At 43.2% G+C, this 26,636-nt stretch overlaps 1 protein-coding gene and 1 pseudogene across 1 annotated transcript in view; one reads left to right on the top strand and one right to left on the bottom strand.

Moving 5' to 3' along the window:
- Nucleotides 1-26,636, bottom strand: part of LOC124605804 (serine-rich adhesin for platelets-like) — a 378,387-nt gene that overhangs the window by 239,013 nt on the left and 112,738 nt on the right. The window lies entirely within an intron of this gene.
- LOC124607944 lies at nt 15,294-15,411 on the top strand (annotated as a pseudogene).

Raw genomic sequence — 26,636 nt, forward strand, 5'->3', positions numbered from 1 at the left:
TCTTTATGTAAAATTTGAAATTTTTGGTTGCTGTTTTCCGTCTGGTTGACGTCCTGGATATTAATGGTGGAACCTCGTAACTCCATACTAACATTATGTAACAATGCCACTAGTTCGTATTTTCAAAGAACTCCGGTAGTTGTCTGGTGGAACTTTCCCACAGACAGGGAACATCATCGACATATCTATACCGATACACAACAAGTTTTGCCAGTGATTCACTCTTAAGAAATGAGTGCCGTACTTGTGCACGAAAATTTCTGTTAGCAGAGGGTGTAAGGGTGGGTCCATTGTCAGATGTCAGTAAATACAGTCCATCTCAATCAATTTACGAATTAACATAGCGGGGCAACTGCACACAAAGGACAGTTGGAAAGACCATTTCTCACAGTAAAGATGAAAACACCTTCAATGACCAAAGAACACAGATACTATACAATAGCTGAATGGAGTGGAGTAGTACAATCCGATGTGTAGCGATAGTACCTCTTTTCAAACGATGCAATGCCTCTAGTGCAGCAATTGACCAATGAGGTGTTTAACCTACAGTGCGTGGAGGATATACTTCAGGCTAGAGGTGGTTATGAGATTTTTAGTGGTGTTTTTCGTAGACTTGGATCCACTCATTCAGGTTATCGTGCTGCGAAAGTGTTCTCTCTTCTAGATCCTCATGGTGAGTAAAAGTGTGCAGTGGACACTCCAGTCTTCCAAGACAACAGCATCCTCGAACACAACAGCCATACCCGTGCGATCCTGGTTTGACAAACACTCAAGCACCATACCGCGTCTTGACTGGTCCGCTAAATCAGACGATCTTAATCCCACTGGAAATGTCTGAGACTATTTGTAACAGTGGATGAAAGGTAGTAATCATCCTGCCCGCAATTTGGTAGCTCTACAGATTCTTATTATTAATGAGTAGCTTCAGCATGACGTGGTATACCTGGAGAAACGTGTGGACTCTCTTCTTCGTCCAGCTGAGGCCGTTAAAATTGTTATTCGTTAGGAAGCAGGTTCTGTATATGTGAAAGCCTCTTCTGTTGTATGAGAGGGCCTGATGACCCTTATCAGATCAGGTGAAATAAATAAATAAATGAAATAAATAAATTGTAAAGGCCAGAGGCGATATTACACGCTATTAGTGCGATATCTCCTGGATGTGGTTTATTCATTATCTTATCGGAACATAATTCAGGTTTTGCGCATCACGTTAGATGGATGCCGACGACGGCGATGTTAACCATTTCTGCACCGATTCTTTCTCGATGTCATTCGTTTCGAAATGGCGATCAGATCTTTGAGGAAGATGAGAAGGTTCTCACCACTCGGATTACTTCATTAAATACCACGTTTCTTCAGCGTTGTCATCTCGACGTCACGATTTCTGTTAAACTTCGAACTCATTTTCCAATTTCTCAAATACTTTTAAAAAGCCTCTATATATCTCATATACCTAATTATGAATATTTGTCTGTTTTACGTGTCCTACACTCGGACAATGAATAACAGGCCCGGTTGGCAGTCCGAAAGCATGCAGTTCTGTGTCGACAGCTTGATGTTCTTTACTGATGCCAGAAGCTTGCTTATAGATGGAGAGAATCAGCGACAACTTCGGTACTGACCGCAGAGTTACTGCAGTAATATCCGACAACGATAGGGCTACCTACTTCCGTCAGTGCCTCATATAGACTACAGGTCGATGGAGATCAGTAAATAAACAATGCACATAACTTTTGATATGTGACAGAATTCAAAAGTCCAAGCATGCTCAAAATTCGAGGCTCCAGCATAATGCAAATATCTCGACAGATTCTTCAACGTTGCGCCTGGGATATTTGCACCCCACAAAGTAAATACGAGTTCGAAGGATGATTTTAACACCATAGTATCTCAGTAGCCAGATTCCTAACGGAGTTTGTATGTCGTTTCTTTCCTACGGTTCACGCAGCTAGTTAAAGGGAACCCTATAGTTTTAGGTTGAAACTGAATTAAATTCCAATCTGGCAAGTTTTACTTACAAAAAACTGAACCAGAGGGAATAGTAGCAGCTGCGGCTATACCTTCGAGAGATTGGACTATTAGTGTGAGACCTAAATACAAAGTCGCCATGCCACGCTTCCGATGCATATAACATGTTAAAATGTTTCTTCTAACTACGAACAAACACGTCGATTACACTCACTTTTTGACTACGTTTATTATGCTAAGCACGATGGAAATCGAGAGTTTATTCTAATTTTCAGCCGCAGATGAATTTTCCTCATCCTTTTAAACCTAGCACCCACATGTTTCACAGTAGTAGTTAACTTTTTTCCAAATGACTTACATTTCTAAGGTAAACCGCGACTGGTTTATATCTCCGCCTGGGAGGGCAGTGCTGAATGTTAATTTATACTAGAAGACTGAATAGTTAAAATATTCGGGAAATATCTCTTTACTATAAATGTACATCTGGTGATACATCTGCGATTGTGGGAGGAGACGCTGAAATGGAAATTTTGGAAACGCTGCGTACTGATACGAATAATACACCAAGATAATAGGTTGGCGGTTTCTAATTTACACAGCCGTAAATACACTCTACATTACTGTCACGCCCAACAAAGTCTCCAGAATGCCTCCATGTCTCGACAACACCCACCAATTAATGGACAGGATGAGAATTAAACAAGTATTAATTGTTGCACATAAATTATGCCCTAAAATACTAACGTTAGACACAAATATTTGAACGTGCTTGGAGCGACGTAACTTGTGCTAGGTGCTTGCACGAGGAAGTCCGGGTACCACGAAGCTGTCGTCCTTACGAAACCGACAACGGCTGATTACGCGCTTGTTAAGCCGGCGCTCTACACTGGTGTGGCTTTCCCAGCACGCATGAGCGCAAAAAGCGAGATAGGCCCTGACCCCCTCTCTACCTTAGGCCACGAGCTTAATTTAGTGTTGAGTGTGGAACGTCTCTCACCAGCTTGTACGGGTAAATTACTAACGAAAACTTTCGGACTGCTGACCTACAACTAAGCTATATGCGATGGGCTTGCACTGTTGGTCAGAAGAAAGATGGAAATCTCTCTCCTGCGGAAGTTTGTTCTAGAATCAGCAGACAATGAATATTCGCGATGGAATGAAATACCCATTGCAAAAACAGACATTGCAGCGTCATTTTATCAGTTTGGCAACTGCAAAATACCTGTACCCGAAAGCAGAAGCTGTGTGATACTCTAGAGACGCTGAACCACCGGAGGTAGATCAATACATGACAACTTACTGAACAACAAAAATGGTCGGAAAATTTATGGAACAGAGCAGCTCAAGAAGTTCGATAAAATTTGGCTAGGAACATATACCCTAAAAAAATAAGATGTAAACGAAGAAAACAGCGTTATAGAAGTGAAATTTCAAAAAGTAAGATAGTGTTAGGTTCTACATCATATACAACTTCTTTGCAGGAGGCAGTCACAACCTGGTCGTCGGTTAACAATAGATTATAAGGATAATTTTCGCGACTTCGATATATTTATTCTCATACTTCTTTCTCCAGTCGGAGAAACTTCTCGCACAGAAATTTTAAACATAGGAGGCAAGGCATATCGTTGTTTCTGAATAGCGTTAACTTTAAAGGATTTTGAAGTTATGGTGCTAAGGAACTTCAATGAAAACTATTTTTAATGTTAAAATATTCTCTTTCTTTTTTTCCTGAAGAGCGGAATACTGAATTGCTACGAGGTGCCCCTTTCTCTGAAGGACGAGGGTAGTAATTAAAAGTAAAGGTTAAAAGTGTCTTCCTTTAATCCATACCTGCTACAAAGTATTCAATTCCTCGCAAGCGTCTTGAAGAATTTTCTTGTATTATGTACTCGTATTTACAAGCGCTGAAGGTCATAGGGGTCTGGAATAATTCCCAGCCGTATACGAGAACTGTTTTTATTTATTTATTTAGGATTGTAAATCAAGTCCACATATCCACACAGGTTGTTGACATACACACACACGCACACACACACACACACACACACACACACACACACACACACACAGATATTAGGTATTTCACAACCTTTTTTTTAATACTGAATGCGTTGCATCAAACGTTTATGGAAATAAACAGTGTTCTACGGCAAGTAACAACTCGCAATTCAAACTTACGAACGATTTTATGAATTAGCAAGATACCAACTCGCAATTTAAGCTCACGAACGATTTTATGAATTTACTAGTTTACATTGACAATTTTTTACATCCAAAACAGGACGGAATTTATATCTTCTTCGGCGCAGGAGCAAATTTATGAAACCACCACGTCTATTCGAAACGAATGCTCTCATAGAAGCGGTGTTTCAGTGCCTCGAAATAATTGTGGAAAACTTATAACAGTTTTGAAGATTGCTGACTTTCAGCAATCGTATATAAGTTTCAGCGAAAAATAACACAGTCATCCGGTTAGCTGTGTTATTTCTCAGTTGGAACTGTAAAATATACTGCGGTACATTTTGCTGCCGAGAACCGAAGCTGTCGCTATGTTTCTGATTGCAGGCGCCTATCGCGCTGTCTTCATTTGCATTATGTGTTTACCATTCTTATAACCACTTTTCTCTGTGTTCTAAAGACTGTCATAAATTCGACTATCGCGACATCAACATCTTGATCTTGATCTTTATACGTCGCTCTCTTGTTGGTGTGTCTTGTCAGTAGCTTGGATACTGTTATTTTACTTCACCTATATAGTACCACCTTCTTTCCAATAACTTCATGTCTCCTTGCAACTCTCCACATTGATGTTATTATGAGTATGTAAATACGTTATGTTAATCATTAATGGTTTGAAGTATCACTTTACTTTGTTCTGCTGACAGAGACAGAAATAGCACTTTATGGAATAATCTTCGCTAGCACAACAATTTCCAGTGACCACTGTGTATATTTTCGTAAAAAATACCTTACGCTCATTACATATATGAATATATATATATCAGACTATCGTATTGTTACACGACTATTACGAAATATATAAGATTATTGGTATACGCTAAAGAGCGTTACGCATAAAGCAAGTCGCACTATAATGATATAAGGAATCACATACACTTAAAAAACCACTTTATGTACCATAGGTAACGTTGTGTTGTGGTCTTCACTGCGAAGACTGGTTTGATGCAGCTCTCCATGCTACTCTATCCTGTGCAAGCCTCTTCATCTTAGAGTAACTACTGCAACTCACATCCTTCTTAATCTGCTAACTGTATTTATCTGTTGGTCTCCCTCTACGATTTTTACCACCCATTCTTCCCTCCAGTACTAAATTGATTATCCTTGATGTCTCAGAATGGTCCTACCGAACGATCCCTTCTTCTAGTCTGGTTGTCTTCAGCATTCTTCTGTAGCACCGCAGTTCAAAAGCTTCTATTCTCTTCTTGTCTAAACTGTTTATCGTCCATGTTCCACTTCCATACATGGCTACACTCCATACGAACACTTTCAGAAAAGATTTCCTGACACTTACATCTACACTTGCTGTTAACAAATTTTTCTTCTTCAGAAACCCTTTTCTTGTCATTGCCAGTCTACATTTATATCCTCTCTATTTCGGCCATACTGAGTTATTTTGTTGTCAAATAGCAAACACATTTACTACTTTAAGTGCCTCGTTTCCTAATCTAATTCCCTCAGCATCACCTGAGTTAGTTCGACTACATATCATTATCCTTGTTTCGTTTTTGTTGACCTTCGTCTTATATCCTCCTTTCAAAATCTTGTCCATTCCGGTTAACTACTGTTCCGAGTCCTTTGCTGTCTCTGAGAGAATTATGTCATCGTCAAACATCAAAATTTTTATTTCTTCCATCTAGACTTTAATCGCTACTCCAAATTTTTCTTTTGTTTCCTTTACTGCTTGAGCAATGTACAGATTGAATAATATCGGGCGTAGGCTACAAACCTGTCTCACTTCCTTCTCAACCATTGCGTTCCTTTCATGCCCTTCCACTCTTAAAACTGCCGTCTAATTTCTGTACAAGTTGTATATAGCCTTCCGTGCCCTGTAGTTTATTGATGCTACCCTTAGAATTTCAAAGAAAGTCTTATAAGTAACGTATTATAAGAAATATGTGTCTTTTGTAATAGTGATACCGCCGACGACGGGCGAAAGCCTGAAACTAATCCAGTAAGATAAACTACTACTAACGAACAGCTTACCTCTAATAATTAACTAATAATACCATTTGTACACTCTGCAGAGCTCCAGATATGGCCTGAAGAGAAACGGACTTTACGTATGCAAACCGTTCAAAACTGAGGTCTGCTCAGTGACCAATGGAGAGCGATCTACAGGAAATCACTAAGAGAGACAGAGAGACAAGAAACATATGTTGATCAAGGAACATATTGTAATGGAAGGTGTAATGGTGAAAATAAAATGGTAATGGACGGAGTACACAGCCAGGCGAATGGATGACAGACGGACGAATGAAGTTGTTTATTGAATTCCAAGACACACGAAAGAACCAAAACTTCATACTAACGTGATAATTGGTAAGATGATTATATATAAAAAGCATGCAAGAGCAGTATGGCTGAAGACCTTTCTTTTTTTGGAGTCATTAGTCTTCTAACTGGTTTGATGCGGCCCGCCACGAATTCTTCTCCTGTGCCAAACTCTTCATCTCATAGTAGCACTTGGAACCTACGTTCTCAATTATTTGCTGGATGTATTCCAGTCTTTGTCTTCCTCTGCAGTTTTTGCCTTCTTCAGCTCCCTAATACCATGGAAGTTATACCCTGATGTCTTAACAGATGTCCTATCATCCTGTCCCTTCTCCTTGTCAGTGTTTTCCACATATTCCTCTCCTCTCCGATTCTGCGCAGAATCTCCTCATTCCTTACCATATCAGTCCACCTAAGTTTAACATTAGTTTGTAGCACCCCATTTAAATGCTTCGATTCTCTTCTGTTCCGGTTTTCCTACAGGCCATGTTTCACTGCCATACAATGCTGAAGACCTTAATGCACAGAAAAGTCTGGAGGAGAGCTTTATCTAGTTGTGGATGTCAGATGGCTGCTGCTGCTGATGATGATGAAGATGATGATGGTGGTGTAGGCTGAACGAGAGTCCGGTGTTGTCACTATTGTATTTTCTGACTGTTTATATATATGAGTGCCTCCAAGGTCACTATAAAATCTGTTATTCTCGGCTGCCGGAGGAAGCTTGTACAATTAAAACTGCATTTGTGTGTGATCTGTTTTACCAAATTGAATTTTGTGGCGTTCAGAAGTATTTATTAATAATAAATATTTCACGTTTTCCCATCATCCGTCTTGATTTTGCTGTTTATACGTATAACTTAGATTTCAGATTTGTACAACTCCATCTTCAGACATCCGTAAGATTGTCCAAACAATGACTGTTGAATATAGCGAGTAAATAAAATAGCGTACGCTTAGAAGATATGTTGCACAAGCCCACACCATGTGCAAGTACGTAAAGAAGCTACTACTATTTATATACGGAATATGCTATCGAGTTCAGTGTTCGTCGTATATAACTCCATCTATAGACACCCAATGATTTGGTCGCTGCATTCCTTCGCTTCGACAGTCATACGGCTATCTGAAGATGGAGTTACGCAAGTCTGAAATCGATAACATGTTGTCCACATCAACAGCAAAAATAAAAGCAGCTGGGATTATGTGAAGCATAACAGCTAGCTCGTCTTTAATACATCAAAAATCGTCCTAAATCCCAAACGTGAAGGTAAGATTATCAAATGTGGCGGCTGTATCGCGAAATATGTGAGAATTCCATTCCAGGCCGTGATAGAGGACGCCGGCTAAACGTTTGTTTTGCCAGGGCATGTTATGTGTTTGTAGTTTTGACTGTCTACGGAAATATGGATGATTGAAGAGATTTTTGACTCGCGCATCCCATGCGTTTTTTCCTCTTCCAAATACTTCTGTCGTCTGTCACTGACAAGAGGAATGCATCGACCCTTTACACCCGTCGTTTGGACTATCAGCACTCAATAGTTAACAAAACAGCAGAAGCCCATTAAATATACATTAGACAGGGCTATAAACCGGTCGTCTGCAACTGGAATTTTTTATTGAATTTCATTCGGCATCTGAGCATCGGCTGACACTGCCATTAACATACATTAAGATAAGAGAAACACTAATACATTTTAGGCTTCTTCGTTAATTTTAACACGTCTTCATTCATTCTCTCTCTCTCTCTCTCTCTCTCTCTCTCTCTCTCTCACACACACACACACACACACACACACAACCAGAGACACTGCTTCCTATGTTAATGTAAAGTTGTACGATTTTTCTAAATTTCTAGAATCTTAGAGTAAAATTTAGGCCTAAGAATTTTTCTGATACTACTTTAACCTACATTTTGTTTCGTATTTGATTTTCGGTGAACAAATGAGAACTGATAGTCGACAGAAGAACATTTTACTGACGAAGTCAGGTGCGACTTGTAAAACAGTGCCTTCGAAATAAATACCAGTATATTATACACTCCTGGAAATTGAAAAAAGAACACATTGACACCGGTGTGTCAGACCCACCATACTTGCTCCGGTCACTGCGAGAGGGCTGTACAAGCAATGATCACACGCACGGCACAGCGGACACACCAGGAACCGCGGTGTTGGCCGTCGAATGGCGCTAGCTGCGCAGCATTTGTGCACCGCCGCCGTCAGTGTCAGCCAGTTTGCCGTGGCATACGGAGCTCCATCGCAGTCTTTAACACTGGTAGCATGCCGCGACAGCGTGGACGTGAACCGTATGTGCAGTTGACGGACTTTGAGCGAGGGCGTATAGTGGGCATGCGGGAGGCCGGGTGGACGTACCGTCGAATTGCTCAACACGTGGGGCGTGAGGTCTCCACAGTACATCGATGTTGTCGCCAGTGGTCGGCGGAAGGTGCACGTGCCCGTCGACCTGGGACCGGACCGCAGCGACGCACGGATGCACGCCAAGACCGTAGGATCCCACGCAGTGCCGTAGGGGACCGCACCGCCACTTCCCAGCAAATTAGGGACACTGTTGCTCCTGGGGTATCGGCGAGGACCATTCGCAACCGTCTCCATGAAGCTGGGCTACGGTCCCGCACACCGTTAGGCCGTCTTCCGCTCACGCCCCAACATCGTGCAGCCCGCCTCCATTGGTGTCGCGACAGGCGTGAATGGAGGGACGAATGGAGACGTGTCGTCTTCAGCGATGAGAGTCGCTTCTGCCTTGGTGCCAATGATGGTCGTATGCGTGTTTGGCGCCGTGCAGGTGAGCGCCACAATTAGGACTGCATACGACCGAGGCACACAGGGCCAACACCCGGCATCATGGTGTGGGGAGCGATCTCCTACACTGGCCGTACACCACTGGTGATCGTCGGGGGGACACTGAATAGTGCACGGTACATCCAAACCGTCATCGAACCCATCGTTCTACCATTCCTAGACCGGCAAGGGAACTTGCTGTTCCAACAGGACAATGCACGTCCGCATGTATCCCGTGCCACCCAACGTGCTCTTGAAGGTGTAAGTCAGCTACCCTGGCCAGCAAGATCTCCGGATCTGTCCCCCATTGAGCATGTTTGGGACTGGATGAAGCGTCGTCTCACGCGGTCTGCACGTCCAGCACGAACGCTGGTTCAACTGAGGCGCCAGGTGGAAATGGCATGGCAAGCCGTTCCACAGGACTACATCCAGCATCTCTACGATCGTCTCCATGGGAGAATAGCAGCCTGGATTGCTGCGAAAGGTGGATATACACTGTACTAGTGCCGATATTGTGCATGCTCTGTTGCCTGTGTCTATGTGCCTGTGGTTCTGTCAGTGTGATCATGTGATGTATCTGACCCCAGGAATGTGTCAATAAAGTTTCCCCTTCCTGGGACAATGATTTCACGGTGTTCTTATTTCAATTTCCAGGAGTGTAGATGTCGAAACTTGTAGTTAGTGATTAAAAATTTACTGAAAAAATCTTGGTTTTATGTTGTTTAAAATCAGCAACCGTAGAAAACTATAGAGCTATTTTTGGCGAAATATGAGTAGAAGCAGCTTGAGACATTAGCGTCAGAGCAAATATTTAGTTGAAAAAACGCTACGATCAACTTTTAAGGTAAAATCAATTAATTATCAAAGAGACATTGAAGTAAAAAGAATTTAAACCATTTTAAAACGTTTTCTGCTTTAATTCAACTTTTAATTGTCATTGCTCATTTGCCTGTTGACGATTATTTGCTCCGTTCATCTCTGTCCAACCTCAGTAAGTCGTATAACATACTGTATTTACTAGTCTGAAACAATATCTATAGGTAATCTTCTAGCATTCGTCACTCTTAGATACTCTTTTTTGGTTGCTTTTTGCAACTTGTAAGGAGTCTTTCAGCGTGTGTTCAAAGATGTGCCTTAGTTTCTCTGCCACTTAATCAAAATACGAAGTCTCCATTTTTCGTGTATATGGTCGGTCTCAAACTCAGGGAACTAGTCGTTTCATCCAACATATCTTTAGAGATGCAGAGGTCACATTTCTGGGAGATTACAGGGATGTCAGTTGTAAAGATATCTTACTTGTCATGTCGTCTCTCCACAAATTAAGTAATGTATGGGTAAGCGTTCATGCTAGAGTTGGGCGACTGTTCCGGATTTCCTGTCTGCTGAACTTGGAATGGAGAAAAACAAAAATCTCTATATCAGTACTAGGCGCTGATACAAAGTAACTGTAGTCCGGCTTTCTATATAATATTGCAACCGTCAGTGTATTCACAAATATTGTGGAGGTATTTGTGAAAAATTAAAATACGGTAACGTCGGATAATTGTCTTCAGCAGGCAGTGTGCTACCACCTAAACGACATTCGAGAACCAGTTACGGACCGACTCAGTGACTAACCTGAAGTCGAATTTCAGCTCAACTTGTCAGCGTCAATGTCTGGTCACAATAAAGATTGCATGGTGCAGACTGTTCCAGTATTTGCTATAGGCTTATTGTGGCGTGGAGTACATGAGTTACTACATCACGTGACCGTATATGCACTGCCTGCCAAGAGAAGCTAAGCACTCAGAAAGGAAGAAACGAAATTAAACTTCGCTGGTGGAGATTATATGATTTTATTTCGATTATTATAAAATCGAGTCAAATTTACGAAGATCTTGGCCGTAGGAGGTGCTAATATCGCTGTATGACATTGCACCCCTCTCTGGCTTGAATGCACGCGCTGATTCAGTTGGAGAGGATGTCATAAAGCCGTTGTATTCTCTCCTGAGGCAAGTTGTCCCACATCTGTTGTAACATGTTCTTAATATCTTGGATACTAGCATTGGGACGGATTTGACGTACAAGTTGGTCCCGTACGTTCAATGTATGGACGAGTACTGTCCTGTTGAAAAATGACGCCACGATACGGTCACATGAGAGGTAATACGTGAAGATGCCGGACGTTCGTGATGTACTGCTCCGCCGTCAGAGTTTCTTCAACCACTACCAGCCGTGGTCTGAAATACCTGCTGGTCCCCCACACCATGACCACAGGAAGAATTCCGCTGTGTCTCTCCAAAACATTGGAAGAACCGGACCTCTCCGCAAGTAGCCGCCCCGATTGCCATCCGAGGTAGAGCAGAACCACACCTCGACGCTAAAAACAATGCGATTCATCAGCATCTAAAACTTCCAATCACGGCACCAATCCAAACGCAGTCGTTTGTGTTACCGTGTTAACAGCAGCCTACGTATGAGACGGTAATTCCGTAGTCCGGCTGTAGCTGTTCTCCGACCAATAGCGCGGTATGACATAGAATGTTACATGGAGTCCACTACTTGTTCTCGGATGGAAGACGCACATGTGAAGAGGTTAACATATGCTTTGTGTGCAATACAGCAATCCCCCCCTTTTCGTGGACAAATATGTTCGACGGGAATCATGAAATCGAATATGCCTTCCTCAAGTTACCATGCAGTCGAGCAACTGGCCATTTTTAAGTATGAATGCTACACAAATCTTATTGTGCGATTCGACAAGCCGTCCAAATGGAGACCCACGATGAGGCCCCTTTCAAAGTCTGCCAGGTGTTAATACCGCTGTCTCGCCCCACTACGTGGCATCTTCGGGTCCTTCATAGTGACCACTCATCATAGTCTGACGCTGTTTACTCCCCTTATATATATCCTACCAGGCCTGGTAATACCTCTAAATAAGAGCGATGCTAATGCACTCTGAGGGTCGGTATACCTGCCGCAGAGGATTGCCTCTCTAATTATTTACACACCCGCCGATGGTGTGTACGTGTGTGAAGTAACGTTGACATCTGTCAATGTCTTCTGAGTGCTTCACTCTTTTTGTCAGGAAGTGTATTCCTCTACCGAATATTACTTACCCATCTGTGGAAACAGTGCTCGTGCATTACGCCTACGTCGCTGTTGGAAACGGACGCAGAACGGTGGGGACAGCGTTATGGTAAGAGGGACATTCGCCGGGGCTTCCATGGGACCTAGGTACCTAAATTAATGTACGTAACACAGTACTATGAGAAGAATCGAGGGGACCACCGAACCTAAAGTCCCCACACAATGTCGCAATCCAATAATTCAAAGCCTTATATCGCGTTAGAGACAGCCGACATACACTACGTGATAAAAAGTATCCGGACACCCCCAAAAACATACATTTTTCATATTAGGCGCATTGTGCTGCAACCTACTGCCAGGTACCCCACATCAGCGATCTCAGTAGTCATTAGACGTCGTGAGGGAGCAGAATGGACCGCTCCGCGGAACTCACGGACTACGAACGTGGTCAGGTGATTGGGTGTCACTTGTGTCAGATGTCTGTAAGCGAGATTTCCACACTACTAAACATCCCTAGGTACACTGTTTCCCATGTGATAGTGAAGTGGAGACGTGAAGGGACACGTACAGCACAAAAGCGTACAGGCCGACCTCGTCTGTTGACAGTTGAAGAGCGTCGTAACGTGTAATAGGCAGACATCTATCCAGACCATCACACAGGAATTCCAAACTGCATCAGAATCCACTACAAGTACTATGACAGTTAGGCGGGGGATGAGAAAACTTGGATTTCGTGGACTGGCTGCTCATAAGCCACACATCACGCTGGTAAAGGCCAAAGGACGCCTCACTTGATGTTGTTGTTGTTGTGGTCTTCAGTCCTGAGACTGGTTTGATGCAGCTCTCCATGCTACTCTATTCTGTGCAAGCTTTTTCATCTCCCAGTACCTACTGCAACCTACATCCTACTGAATCTGCTTAGTGTATTCATCTCTTGGTCTCCCCCTACGATTTTTACCCTCCACGCTGCCCTCCAATACTAAATTGGTGATCCCTTGATGCCTCAGAACATGTCCTACCAACCGATCCCTTCTTCTGGTCAAGTTGTGCCACAAACTTCTCTTCTCCCCAATCCTATTCAATACTTCCTCATTAGTTATGTGATCTACCCATCTAATCTTCAGCATTCTTCTGTAGCACCACATTTCGAAAGCTTCTATTCTCTTCTTGTCCAAACTATTTATCGTCCATGTTTCACTTCCATACATGGCTACACTCCATACGCATACTTTCAGAAATGACTTCCTGACACTTAAATCAATACTGGATGTTAACAAATTTCTCTTCTTCAGAAACGCTTTCCTTGCCATTGCCAGCCTACATTTTATATCCTCTCTACTTCGACCATCATCAGTTACTTTGCTCCCCAAATAGCAAAACTCCTTTACTACTTTAAGTGCCTCATTTCCTAATCTAATTCCCTCAGCATCACCCGACTTAATTAGACTACATTCCATTATCCTTGTTTTGCTTTTGTTGATGTTCATCTTATATCCTCCTTGATGTAAGAAGCGAAAACTTGGACGATTGAATCGTGGAAAAACGTTGTGTGGAGTGACGAATCACGGTACACAATGTGGCGATCCGATGGCAGGATGTGGGTATGGCGAATGCCCGGTGAACGTCATCTGCCAGCTTTTGTAGTGACAACAGTAAAATTCAGAGGCGGTGGTGTTATGGTGTGGTCGTGTTTTTGATGGAGGTGGCTTGCACCCCTTTTTGTTTTGCGTGGCACTATCACAGCACAGGCCTACACTGATTTTTTAAGCATCTTCATGCCTCCCACTGTTGAAGAGCAATTCGTGGATGGTGATTGCATCTTTCAACACGATCGAGCAGTTGTTTATAATGACGGCCGGCAACATGACAATAACATACCTGTAATGGACTGGCCTGCACAGAGTCCTGACCTGAATCCTATAGAACACCTCTGGGATGTTTTAGATCGCTGATTTCGTGCCAGGCCTCACCGACCAACATCGATACCTGTCCTCAGCGCAGCAATCCGCGAAGAATGGGCTGCCATTCGCCAAGAAACGTTCCAGCACCTGACAGAACGTATGACTGCGAGAGTGGAAGCTGTCATCAAGGTTAAGGATGGGCCAACACTGTACTGATCTCCAGCATTACCGATGGAGGGCGCCAGAAACTTGTAAGTCATTTTGAGCCAGGTGTCCGGATACTTTTGATCACGTAGTGTCTTTATATTTACTGAGGACATCCAGGCAACGTTCCACGATCGAGAGAAGCGCTACCACTTCATCTCGTGTCCCCGTCCAAATTCTCAAATTCGGATGATGACAGTTTATCCGGCAACAGCTTTTGAACGTCGGAGTTGAACACCCAGCAGTAGCACGCAGTAACACGTCGATGTCGCCTTCAGATACAGGCACAGTGCTATACATATATAAATGACGAAATTTAAAAACTGAAGTCACAAGGGAGACGACTTGAACTCGCTTCGTTCTTTGTAGGCATAGGATAGCAGGTAATCTGGCAGGCTCGCGCTAGGCGCCAGCTAACACCGGCTGCCCAGTGCTCGCCGTGCGCTTATCGCTCACCGTTGATAAAGCACGCTGAATCAGCCGCGATAGCACAGCCGCCCTCGCAGGACTCGCTTATCTAGGACCTAGAGCCCCAACCTGCTTTGTTAACTCCGGGACCGTCGCGATTAGAAACACTCTCAAACACGGATTCGTTGCCAGAGAACAACGCGGGCTTAACAAGTAGCACTATCGCAACGTGCAAGGTTCGGAACAGTAATATGGGTACCCTCATACTACATGGTGTCCGCGTTAAGTAGACAACGACGGAAAACAAATCGCAACATCAAGGTGGAGTTGTGTGGCATAAACGAAAGTTCGTAGGCGTGTTTCCACGTCCCAAAGATGAAATCTATTCAAAATTCGCCCCACTATGCAAATGAGGTTTGCTTCAAATACACGCGGCAACGGCCTTGCCGCAGTGGTTACACCGGTTCCCGTGAGATCACCGAAGTTAAGCGCTGTCGGGCGTGGTCGGCACTTGGATGGGTGACCATCCAGGCCGCCATGCGCTGTTGCCATTTTTCGGGGTGCACTCAGCCTCGTGATGCCAACTTAGGAGCTACTCGACCGAATAGTAGCGGCTTCGGTCAAGAATACCATCGTAACGACCGGGAGAGCGGTGTGCTGGCCCCACGCCCCTCCTATCCGCGTCCTCCATTGAGGATGACACGGCGGTCGGATGGTACCGGTAGGCCGCTCGTGGCCTGAAGACGGAGTGCTTTCTAAATACACGCAGTAACGGTCGTGAGTGTTACCTTTGAGAGTGGAGGCAGTTAGTTGATGCTAGTCAAGAATGCCTTTAAGTCGACAAAGACGGCATTATCAGAACCTCACTGAGTTTGAACCAGGTCGTGTAATAGGGCTACGAGAAACTGGATGATCCTTCTGCGATGTTGCAGAAAGATCTGTCAGGAAAGTAGCCACTGTACATGAGTGCTGGGAGCGGTGGTCGCGAGAGTGTACGGTCGCAAGAAAACCAGACTATGGGGAGGGAAGATCGTCGTGCTCGGCGTATGGTTCTGGCGCATAGTATTGCATCTGCAGCAGCAATTTGAGTAGCACTTGGCACTACAGTAACACAACGAACTGTTACAGCCGGCCGCTGTGGCCGAGCGGTTCAAGACGTTTCAGTCCGGAATCACGCGGCTGCTACGGTCGCAGGTTCGACTCCTGCCTCGGGCATGGATGTGTGTGATGTCCTTACGTTAGTTAGATTTAAGTAGTTCTAAGTCTAGGGGACTGATGATGACCTCAGATGTTCTAGGCGCTACGGTCTGGAGCCGCGAGACCGCTACGGCCGCAGGTTCGAATCCCGCCTCGGTCATGGATGTGTGATGTCCTAAGGTTAGTTAGGTTTAAGCCGTTCTAAGTTCTAGGGGACTGATGACCTCAGAAGTTGAGTCCCATAGTGCTCAGAGCCATTTTTTTGTTAAGTCCCATAGTGCTTAGAGCCATTTGAACCATTTTTGAACTGTTACAAATCGGTTACTTCAAGGACAGCTCCGATCCAGACGCCCTGTAGCGCGCATTCCACTGACCCCAAACAACCGCCATTTGCGGATGCAGTGGTGTCAAGCGAGAGCCTAGTGGAGGAAAGGCTGGAGACATGTCGTGTTTTCTGCTGAAGGCCCGTTCTGCCTTGGTGTCAGTGATGGTTGTGTGTTGATTAGGAGGAGGCCAGTTGAGATCCTGCAAGCAGCCTGTCTGCGTGCTAGACATACTGGACCTACACCTAAAGTTATGGCCTGGAGTGCGACTTCATATGTGGAGAACTGTCGTGGCTATCCCACGGATTCTGACTGCAAATTTGTACGTCAGTCTGGTGATTCGACCTATTGTGTTACCATTCGTGAATAGCAATCAAATGGTTCAAATGGCTCTGAGCACTATGGGACTTAACATCTGAGGTCATCGTCCCCCAGAACTTAGAACTACTTAAACCCAACTAACCTACGGACATCACACATATCCACGCCTGGGGCAGGATTCGAACCTGCGACAGTAGCGGTCGCGCGGTTCCAGACTGAAGCGCCTAGAACCGCTCGGCCACAACGGCCGGCGTGAACAGCATTCCAGGAGGTGTTTTTCGAAATGATAACGCTTGCCCACATACCGCATTATAACCCAAAATGCTACACAGTGTGTCGACGTATTGGCTTTTCCTCCTCGATCAACAGATCTGTCTACAGTCGAGCAGTATGGGACATCATTATCGGACGAGAACTCCAGCGTCATTCACAAACGGGATTAACCGTCCCTCTATCGACTGACCAAGTGCAACAGGCATCAAACTCCATCCCACAAACTGACATCCAGCACATGTACAACGCAATTCTTGCAGGTTTGCATGCTTGCATTCATCATTATGGCGGAATACATTGGTTATTAATGCACTCGCATTTCACATTTGCAATGGCTTATCTCGTGCTTACATTAACCTGTGATCCTGTGATGTTAATCACTTAAATATGTCATGTAGGCAAATGTATTCTCAAAATTTCATTACTCTACATTAATTATATTTTGTGTTGCGATTTTTTGCGATTCGAATATTAATCACACTAGGAAAACTGCTAAGTCGATTTCCTCGAGTATTTTTGAGAGTTGCAGTCCACTGCTTCAGGTGATCGATATTTGAGTTCCGAACTTCATGTACCATAAACACAAACAAAATTACAAAAATCCGATTGGTATATGGTCTCCTTGTGAGAAGCGTGGTGGAGATTTCGCAAAGGTTTTCTGCTTGTGGTTATACAGAACGCTGAGGTAACAGGTAAGATGAATAAGCTGGTGCAGGAGATCTTGTGCATTCCATGGCAGAGCGACTGTTTCTGGCAAGGTACTGTGCAGTACACATGGTATTGCTCCCACTTACACACGAATAAAAGAAAAGAAAAAATACTTTTGTACATAAGGATAAAATAACACGATTTGAAATTATGGAAGCACTAGGAAAATTTTCACTCTACAGCGGAGTGTGCGCTGGTATGAAACTTCCTGGCAGATGAAAACTGTGTGCCGGACCGAGACTCGAACTTTTTTTTTCATAAAAACATTTATTAAAAAAACAATGTTACACATTCCAAATACATACTAAGTTATTCATACATGAAGTTATTTAAACAAAACGGTTTGATCATTTCAATTACGCTGACGTTAAGGAAAGACAACTGACTAAATTACCAGAAAGAATTACGGTAAACATCAAGAAAATTTTTTTTAAAGGCATTCAAACTTCAACCTGAAGAAGTAAAATCTGCACTTTGAATTACATGAGCTGCAATCTTTACAGAAGCATAATTTCTTTATGATGGATATCAGCAAGTTCGAGGGATAATTTTAAATATAAAACAATTTAATAATCATATTAGGCAATTTTTGAAATACTTGAGAATGGCGGAAAGGAGATATATAATAAAGTTGACTAGCCTTCCAACTACACTTTCTGGACATTAATTGAATCTTAAGTATCTGAAGTGATCAGATCTTTATAATCAGACTTTCACTGCGAAACTGACTTACACATCACAGTGCAAAAATGAACCGGGCAATGTGCCAGCCATCGAATATTGCATTTATCAGATAGAATCTTATGGTTTTAACCAATCGATAAGGACATTTCTATAAAAACTGTCCATTTCCAAATTTCTAGTATAAGCCAATAACGCACCTTTAATGTTTTGTGTTTTGACACTATTAGACACACAATCTCAATGTCACATAAGTTCTGTACATTAACTTATAAATTTCAAACACTACTCTCTGAAGTAGAAAAAGCACACATCATAAATATACTGTAAAATCGTAAATAGTATCCTTATGGTAACTACAATACATCACTGTCAACACGGCCTTCTTTTTTATATTAACCAATGCCCATTCTTTCAAATACAATTTTTAACATATTACCCAACTTTTTCTTGTGATTCGAATAGCTTCTAATTTTGTGGAACTCACACAGCATGTGTACCTTGAACTCTATGATGCTATCGGATCCTAATTTGTTAAGGACGTAGTTAACAAAATTTCCCAGCAACCAGTACACAGCGTTATTTTTTGCTTCTGGGAAATAGCGTGCTTCAGGCCTGTGTATCAATGACAGCGATATATACTCAGGGGATGTTCTTGTAATCAGAGCTATTTGCTCCCGGATCCTCTTCCAACTATTCATGTGACCGCTGCAAGTATATCTATGAATTACTGTGTCAACTAGATGGCATTGTTGACATAAATTTGTTTCACAGAGTCCGATTGCATGCAGTCTTTCATTGGTGCAAACTATGTTGTTAGCTGTCTTGTACCATGACGTTTTTATGTTAGACGTGAGAACATTAAAACTAATGTTTTTCCAAATCTCAGTCCACTCAATGTTTGGAAACTGTCGTTCTATTTTGTTCCTTCCTTCGCTTTTCTTTCGTTCCCGCATTATGGCTCTCGATGTTAAGTGTCGGGACTGCCTGAGTTCGACACTGACATAACTAAACTCAACATAGAAAATCCTCACGTGCTGTAAGCGACTGTTGATATTCTGCACGTCAATCGGGGGAAGCAGGCTTGGAGGTTTAATGATCTCGAAAAGTTGGCTGGTTATGCTTTCTCGCGAGTCTCTTATTAAATTAACTTGCCTTTTGATAAAAAGAGCAGAGGCTTTATCCGTTATATCAGTTAATCCTAGTCCACCATTTTTAGGATCTAAAGTGGCTACTTTAGCAGGTACTCTGAACACTTCACCTCTCCACAAAAAGTTGGTGATTTTAGACATTATTCTCCTCGCTATCATTCTCGGTATTGGAAACAGCTGGGCAGTATAATAAGCCTTGGCAAGGATGCATGAGTTGATATACTGTGTTCTTTGAACTTGGTTCATATATCGAGTTAAATTCTCTACAATGGCTCCTTGCACTTTATCTGCTGCAACTTTCCAATTTAAAGCCGTCATTTTCATAGGGCATGCTGTCAGGGTGATCCCAAGTGTTTTATGTTGTCGGACTAATTTTGCCCACTCGACGTTTGTATTATCAAAACCTCTGAGATTTAACATCTTACTTTTTTTTTCGTTTGCATTGGCTCCAGATGCTCTACAGTACGAATCAATCACTGTTGCTAGCGTGGTTACCTCGTCATTGTTCCTTATAATGACCCCTATATCGTCAGCATAGGCTCTTATAACTGTTTTATTTCCTGATAATGTTAAGCCTTTTAATCTAGCATGGACATATCGGAGGAAAGGTTCCAGCGAAATGGCGAAGAGCGACATGGACAGAGGACTTCCTTGAGGAACACCTCAAGTATTTGCATCGGCCTGGATTGTTGACAATTCACCGCTATTTTAGCATTTATTCCAGTTGCTATGCTCTTTATCAACTGTATGACCCTATCGTTGAAACCTATTTTCTTCAATGTCTTCATGATTTACTACATCGAACGCTTTATAAAAATCTAAAAACAATAAAGCACACTTTATGTTTGTTACCGAAGTTATTGCAATGATATCCCTGAATTCCGCTAGATTTTGAAAAATGGTTCTGCCTTGCGCACAGTTCTGATGTTGACTAATAATTTTATCTGCAAGGCATGAAATTCTCTTGTTTATTATTCTAGCTATTAATTCAGCAGTGAAATTGGACGAAAATTATTTAAATCTTTGTTTCCATTATTTTTTGGCACCAGAACAATTTTACTCTCCTTAAACTCAGCCGGAATCATTTTACCCTGAATAACCTCATTTACAATGCCCGTGATTTTCGCACCTACTATTGGCCAGTAACGGATGTAAAATTATGCTGGCAGACCATTCGGTCCTGGGGATTTTTTTGGTGGTGAGGCGCACAGAGTCTCATACACGTCTTCTTCACTGACAACCTCGAGAAAATTTTCGTTGTCATCTTCTGTCAGCTGTGGGGCTAGGATGTCAAGGAATTCTTCCAAGGAAGCATCACTACTTTGATGTACAGAATATAGCTCGCAATAATAGCGATAAATCTCGTCCATGATATCCTGCTGGGTTCTGAGTGTCGTACCGTGTTTTGTTCGAATTTCATCAATAAAAGTCCTTCTCCCGTTTTTCGTATGCTTCACTAAATGATATAGGGAAGTAGTTTCATCTTCTGACACCGAATTTGCCTTCGATTTTATTTTCAACCCTTCCATTTGACTTCTCTTGATATTAAGTAACTTGGCTTTGACTTTTTTGATGCCTGCCATCCGAAGTGAGGAACCTGCTGAGACTTGATCATATAGATCTCTCAAAACGGAATAGTAATACTCTATAGTGCATTTCATTTCCCTTGCGCTCTGGGCACTGTATTGAATAAGAACTTTCTTCAGCTTTGGCTTTGCCATTTTAACCCACCAGTCAATAGCAGTGGCATGTCTACTACGGGCTCGCAGGCATATTGCCCATGTTTCTTTAATCAGATCTTCTAAATCATGATTTACTAACAAGGAAGTGTTCAAATTCCACTGATTCTTGAATCGGCGAACCGGCTGTCTTGTTAGATTTATGCAAACTAAGACACTTGAATGGTCTGAAAAGTACGTAGGAATGGTTTCTACTTTTGTCACGGAAGTTTCAAGATTTTTAGAAATATATAGTCTATCAATCCTGCTACGTGATGTTGCCGTGACATAAGTGAACTCAACAGTGGAGGGGTATTTGATTTCCCATATATCTTTTAATTCTAAACCAGTAACTAATTGTTTTAGTTCACTTGAGAAATTAAAATTAGGTAACTGATCTTTTCGATTTAAAACACAATTAAAATCACCTCCAAGTAATAACTGTCTTGGCGATTTCCTTAACAAGTATATCAGGTCATCTTTGAAGAAACGTGCCCTGTCAGCTCGATGAGAACTTCCTGAAGGGGCGTACAAGTTGATGATAGTCACGCCATAGATATTTAGTCCTACTCCCCTTCCGGATTCCAGTCATTCCACCTCGCTTACTGTAATCCCTTCCCTAACCAAAATAGCTGTTCCAGCACTTGTTTCGGGAGACACATTTATGTAACTGACAAAGCCGGGAAGTACCAAATCCGAAATTATAACTTCTTGTAACAGGGCAATATCAGTTGCGGATTCGTACAAAAATTCCTTAAGGGCCGATAATTTCAAACCGGTCGTGATTTTATTTATGTTTATAGTGGTGACAGAATAAGATTGCGTCATTGTGCTTTCACTATGTAGTTGTTTTGATGAACTAATTTAGTTTCCTTTGGTTCAGGGTTCAGCTAAGCTGTAACAGTTTTCTCGGAAGGCTGAACATGGATTAACACTTCCATCTGTTTATTAGTTACTGTCCCGTTTTTTTCTACTTCGGATGTTTTCTCTTGTAACGCAAGCAGAATGATTTCCTGGTAAATTTTCTGATTTTTCCTCCAGTGATTCGTGTACGACCGTTTCGGACTGAACATTCTTTGGGCTAGGGTCGCCCCTACCGGATTTTCCTTTCCCTTGGTTACGAGCTACATTCTCATTTGGTTGCGTCGGTATTTTACTTCGCAGCTTATCTGGAGCAGCAGCAGACGCTTTCGCAATTTCGGTTGCCGGCGCCTGCCCTGAGGTGTTGACCGTGATTTCAGTTTGGTCACCACTTCCTCGTTCTTTATTAATTTCACTCACTTTCTGACCGAGGGAAACAAATGGAGACTGCAGTTTTGCAACCTCTCCCTGAATTTGTTTATTATCAGATAGATTCTGATCTTTGCAATCGGCTACTGCACCTGTTGTTTCTTGCAAATTAATGCTGTTTACACCCCCTTCATTTTCTGGTACCGTATGTGTATTATCTTTCTGTTCATTAGTTTCCATTCGCATTTTGCCTTCAGGTTCCTCTGCCTCCTCATCGCACTGTTTTTGCTTGCGAAGTGAGGGAGTGGGACAAGACAGCTCGTCCTCTGAACAACTATCAGTTATCTCGTTTTTTCGGTTGCATTTCAGTTTCATGAGTAGTGGCAACAGGGTTTCCTTTTGTTGTTAACGGGGGAAATTGACTGTTATCGTGAAGGGACACATCAGCTTGGCCTGCTGCGTTAACATCCTCAACCAGTTGTTCCGGGCTATTCTTTGGTAACAGATCATTTAAGGTAAGCTTCTGACGCTGTATCAAATTACTTTTAAGAACAACAGTTCGCCGCGGACATTCCTGTCTGAAGTGACCGGTTTCGTTACATATATGACATGTAGCTTCCTGAACAATTTGTGCCCGCATCTCGTGGTCGTGCGGTAGCGTTCTCGCTTCCCACGCCCGGGTTCCCGGGTTCGATTCCCGGCGGGGTCAGGGATTTTCTCTGCCTCGTGATGGCTGGGTGTTGTGTGCTGTCCTTAGGTTAGTTAGGTTTAAGTAGTTCTAAGTTCTAGGGGACTTATGACCACAGCAGTTGAGTCCCATAGTGCTCAGAGCCATTTGAACCATTTTTTTTGAACAATTTGTGCCTTATACCCACAAACAGTTATGTGAGACGGAATATTCGTCTTAACGTCCATCTCTATACTGCGGACCCCGTTAAAACACTGCAGTTTAAAGCGAGGCGACCATCTTTCATTTGCAATTGATTTAACGTCTCCATAGTTTGAAAGAGCTTCCTTAATCTTATCATTTTCAATTTCAATGGGAAGATTCAAGACACGAACGGTTTTATAATGAATGTCCGCTCTATAGATGGAAACCTTACTTTTATAACCATTTCTATGCACAAAATCTACTTCATAGCCCCACTTTCGTAACACTTTATCAACAGTCGAAGCACTGATTAACTTGACAAAAACACAGTATTTTTCCTGATCCAGTTGCCAGGTATGAACGGTTTCAGAATTTAGACCAATTACCTGTGTAATCCAGTCATCTATTTCCAGGGATGTCGGCTGAACAGGACGGGATTCCTTGTCAAACGCAAATACCAGAGTATTCTTCCTGAGGTTTGCAGCCATGGTTAATCCAGCGAAGCAATTTCGGTTAAACAACCGAAATTCCAAGTAGCAGCAGCAAGACCAGAAAGAGCGATCAGATCACAAGAAACAGGAACGAACACGGAGATTAACGGACGGACGGCACTCGGCGAAGCACAAGTACAGCGATGTAAACACTGAAGTGCAGCGCAACAGTTAACAGCGGCCACTCGCGAGCGCGGCTGAAACGGAACTGTTGCACAATTTTCATTACTATTCTTATTATAATTCCCATTACTAAAATTACCACTATTAATTAACCGCACAAACTTGCAACTGGCCCTCAATATACACTGCCTAAGAAAAGAAGTACATTACCCAGAAGACATGACCAGATGTCAATTTAATTTCGCATACATAACTTAATTTCGTACACAAGGCCGCCACCGACGGGGATGTGAATGAGTAGAGTTGTAATTCTTAGTGAAGGTAGAGAGACCACCAGAGGGCACCGTTGTTCGCGGCTACTGCTGTTACGAGGCTTGGTAGGGTGCGTAAGGGGCATGAACAGCGTCAGCTGTTGAGTGATCTCTGTCGGGGACCGCAGAAATGTCGGGCACCTGTGGGAGACAGCGTTATCAACTCCAGTCTGAAAGGGGCCTCATCGTGGTGCTCCATTTGGCCGGCTGAACGAATCGTGCAACATAGAAATTTCTGGGGCATTTTGATGGGACAGAGGCCCGATGTTGGACTGATGGGAACGTGTGCACAGGCATACTAGTCATCTAGGTTCTGGTCGACCATGTCTGACCACCACAGGAGAGGATCGCTGTACTGTGCACCAAGCCCATCGTAGGCCCTGTCATCCCAGAGAAAGTGATGGACTCCTTACAACATTCTGTGACATACTGCACCTTTGCTCTAGACGAGCAACAGCCGGACTAGGGATATACCATCACACGACACACGAGTAGGTTCCCTTTTAGCACCACAACACAAGCTGCTACGTTTGGTGTGGTGCCCCGAGTGGGAAGTTTGGACTCCTGATGAATCGCGTTGTATTGCCTTCATCGATGAGTCGCGGCTCTGCGCTGCCCTGGCTGACGATCGTCGGCGCGTATGGCGGCGACCTGGAGACAGAGCCCATTCTTCCAACGTTTTGGAGAGGCAGAGCGGTGTATCTCGTAGCATCATGGTGTGGGCGGCCAACGGTAATGAATTCAGGTCACGACTGGCAGTGACTGGCGGAACTCTGATAGTGCAACAGTACGTCACGAACGTACTACCTCCCACGCGACAGTGTAGTGGTACCATTTTTCAACAGGACAGTGATCGTCCATCCATCGGCCGAGTCTCTTTGAACGTTATGCGTGATGTTGAGGTACTCACGTGACCAGTAAGATCCCCAGAACTGCCCCGAAAGAATACACTACCCTCCATAAGTTTGGAAACACCTAGTAATTATAGACAATGGAAAGGAAATACAGTATAAAAATACATTTTGTTGTTTTCCAAATGTTTATTAAGCTCAAATAATACACAGGAAGATGCAACAATTAAATTTTCGATTCCTCAAAATAGCCATCCTTTGCATTCATCACTGCCTTGCGCACTCTCGGCATGCGCTGCGTCAGTTTTGCCAAGGTTTCAGTTGGAGTTGAGTTGTTTGGGGAAGGAGACCAGACAGCGAGGTCATCGGTCTCATCAGATTAAGGAAGGATGGGGAAGGAAGTCGGCCGTGCTCTTTCAAAGGAACCATCCCGGCATTTGCCAGGAGCGATTTAGGCAAATCACGGGAAACCTAAATCAGGATGGCCGGACGCGGGTTTCAACCGTCGTTCTCCCGAATGCGAGTCCAGTGTCTAACCACTGCGCTACCTCACTCGGTTTTCAGTTGGAATTAATCTCCACTCTTGCTGCAGGACCTCCCACAATTGTGACCCACTCATGATTTCCCGTTTTCGGATCGTCCTGTCCAATTCATCCCACAGCAGTTCGACTGGGTTACAGTCAGGGGATTGGGCAGCCATTCCATGTTTTTCAATATTTTACGAACCTCTAGAGACTTCACACAGCTCTGATACAAGCCAGACGCATGTTTCGGCTCGTTGTCTTGCTGCAAGACAAACCCTTTCCCAATCAGATGCAAACCAGATGTCTTAGCATGTCGCTGGAGAATGGGATGAAAATCCGTTTGGTTCAGTTTTCCATCTATTTTAACCAAATCTCCGACTTTATTCCCTCCAAAGGATCCCCATACCATCACAGAACCCCCTCCAAGCTTTACAGTTGGAATTACGCACTTAGTATTCAAGCGTTCATGGGGTAAACGGCGTACAAATTGACTGCGTTTACTTCCAAATATTTCGAACTTGGATTCATCAGTGAATAAGACTCTTTCCCAATCCCTCGCTGTCCAATGTTGGTTTGTCTTAGCCCACTGAAGCATTTTCTTCTCATTAACAGGTCGCAACAGTGGTTTCCATGTTGTTACGTAACCTCGGAGGTTGTCGTCTGCCAGGCGTCGTCTCACTGTTGACTCACTCACGGGTTTATCCCTCGTTGCGTTTAGCTCAGCTGTCAATTCACAGATAGTTTTTAGTCTGTTACGTTTACTGGTCACCACCAAATACTTTTCCTGGCGTTCTGATATTTTTCTGGGTGCTCCTGAGCGAGGACGATCTCTATAGGAGCCTGTTTCTCGATGCCGGTGTATGGTTTTGACAACTTTGCTGATGGAAATCATCAGTTTCTTTGCTATTTGTCTGACACTATAGCCTTCTTGGTGCAAAGTGATTATCATTACCCGTGATTCATAAGGAATCTGGCACTTTGTGGTCATTTTCAATTACTTTCG

Source organism: Schistocerca americana, chromosome 3 (genome assembly GCF_021461395.2).
Source record: "Schistocerca americana isolate TAMUIC-IGC-003095 chromosome 3, iqSchAmer2.1, whole genome shotgun sequence".
Classification (NCBI taxonomy): domain Eukaryota; kingdom Metazoa; phylum Arthropoda; class Insecta; order Orthoptera; family Acrididae; genus Schistocerca; species Schistocerca americana.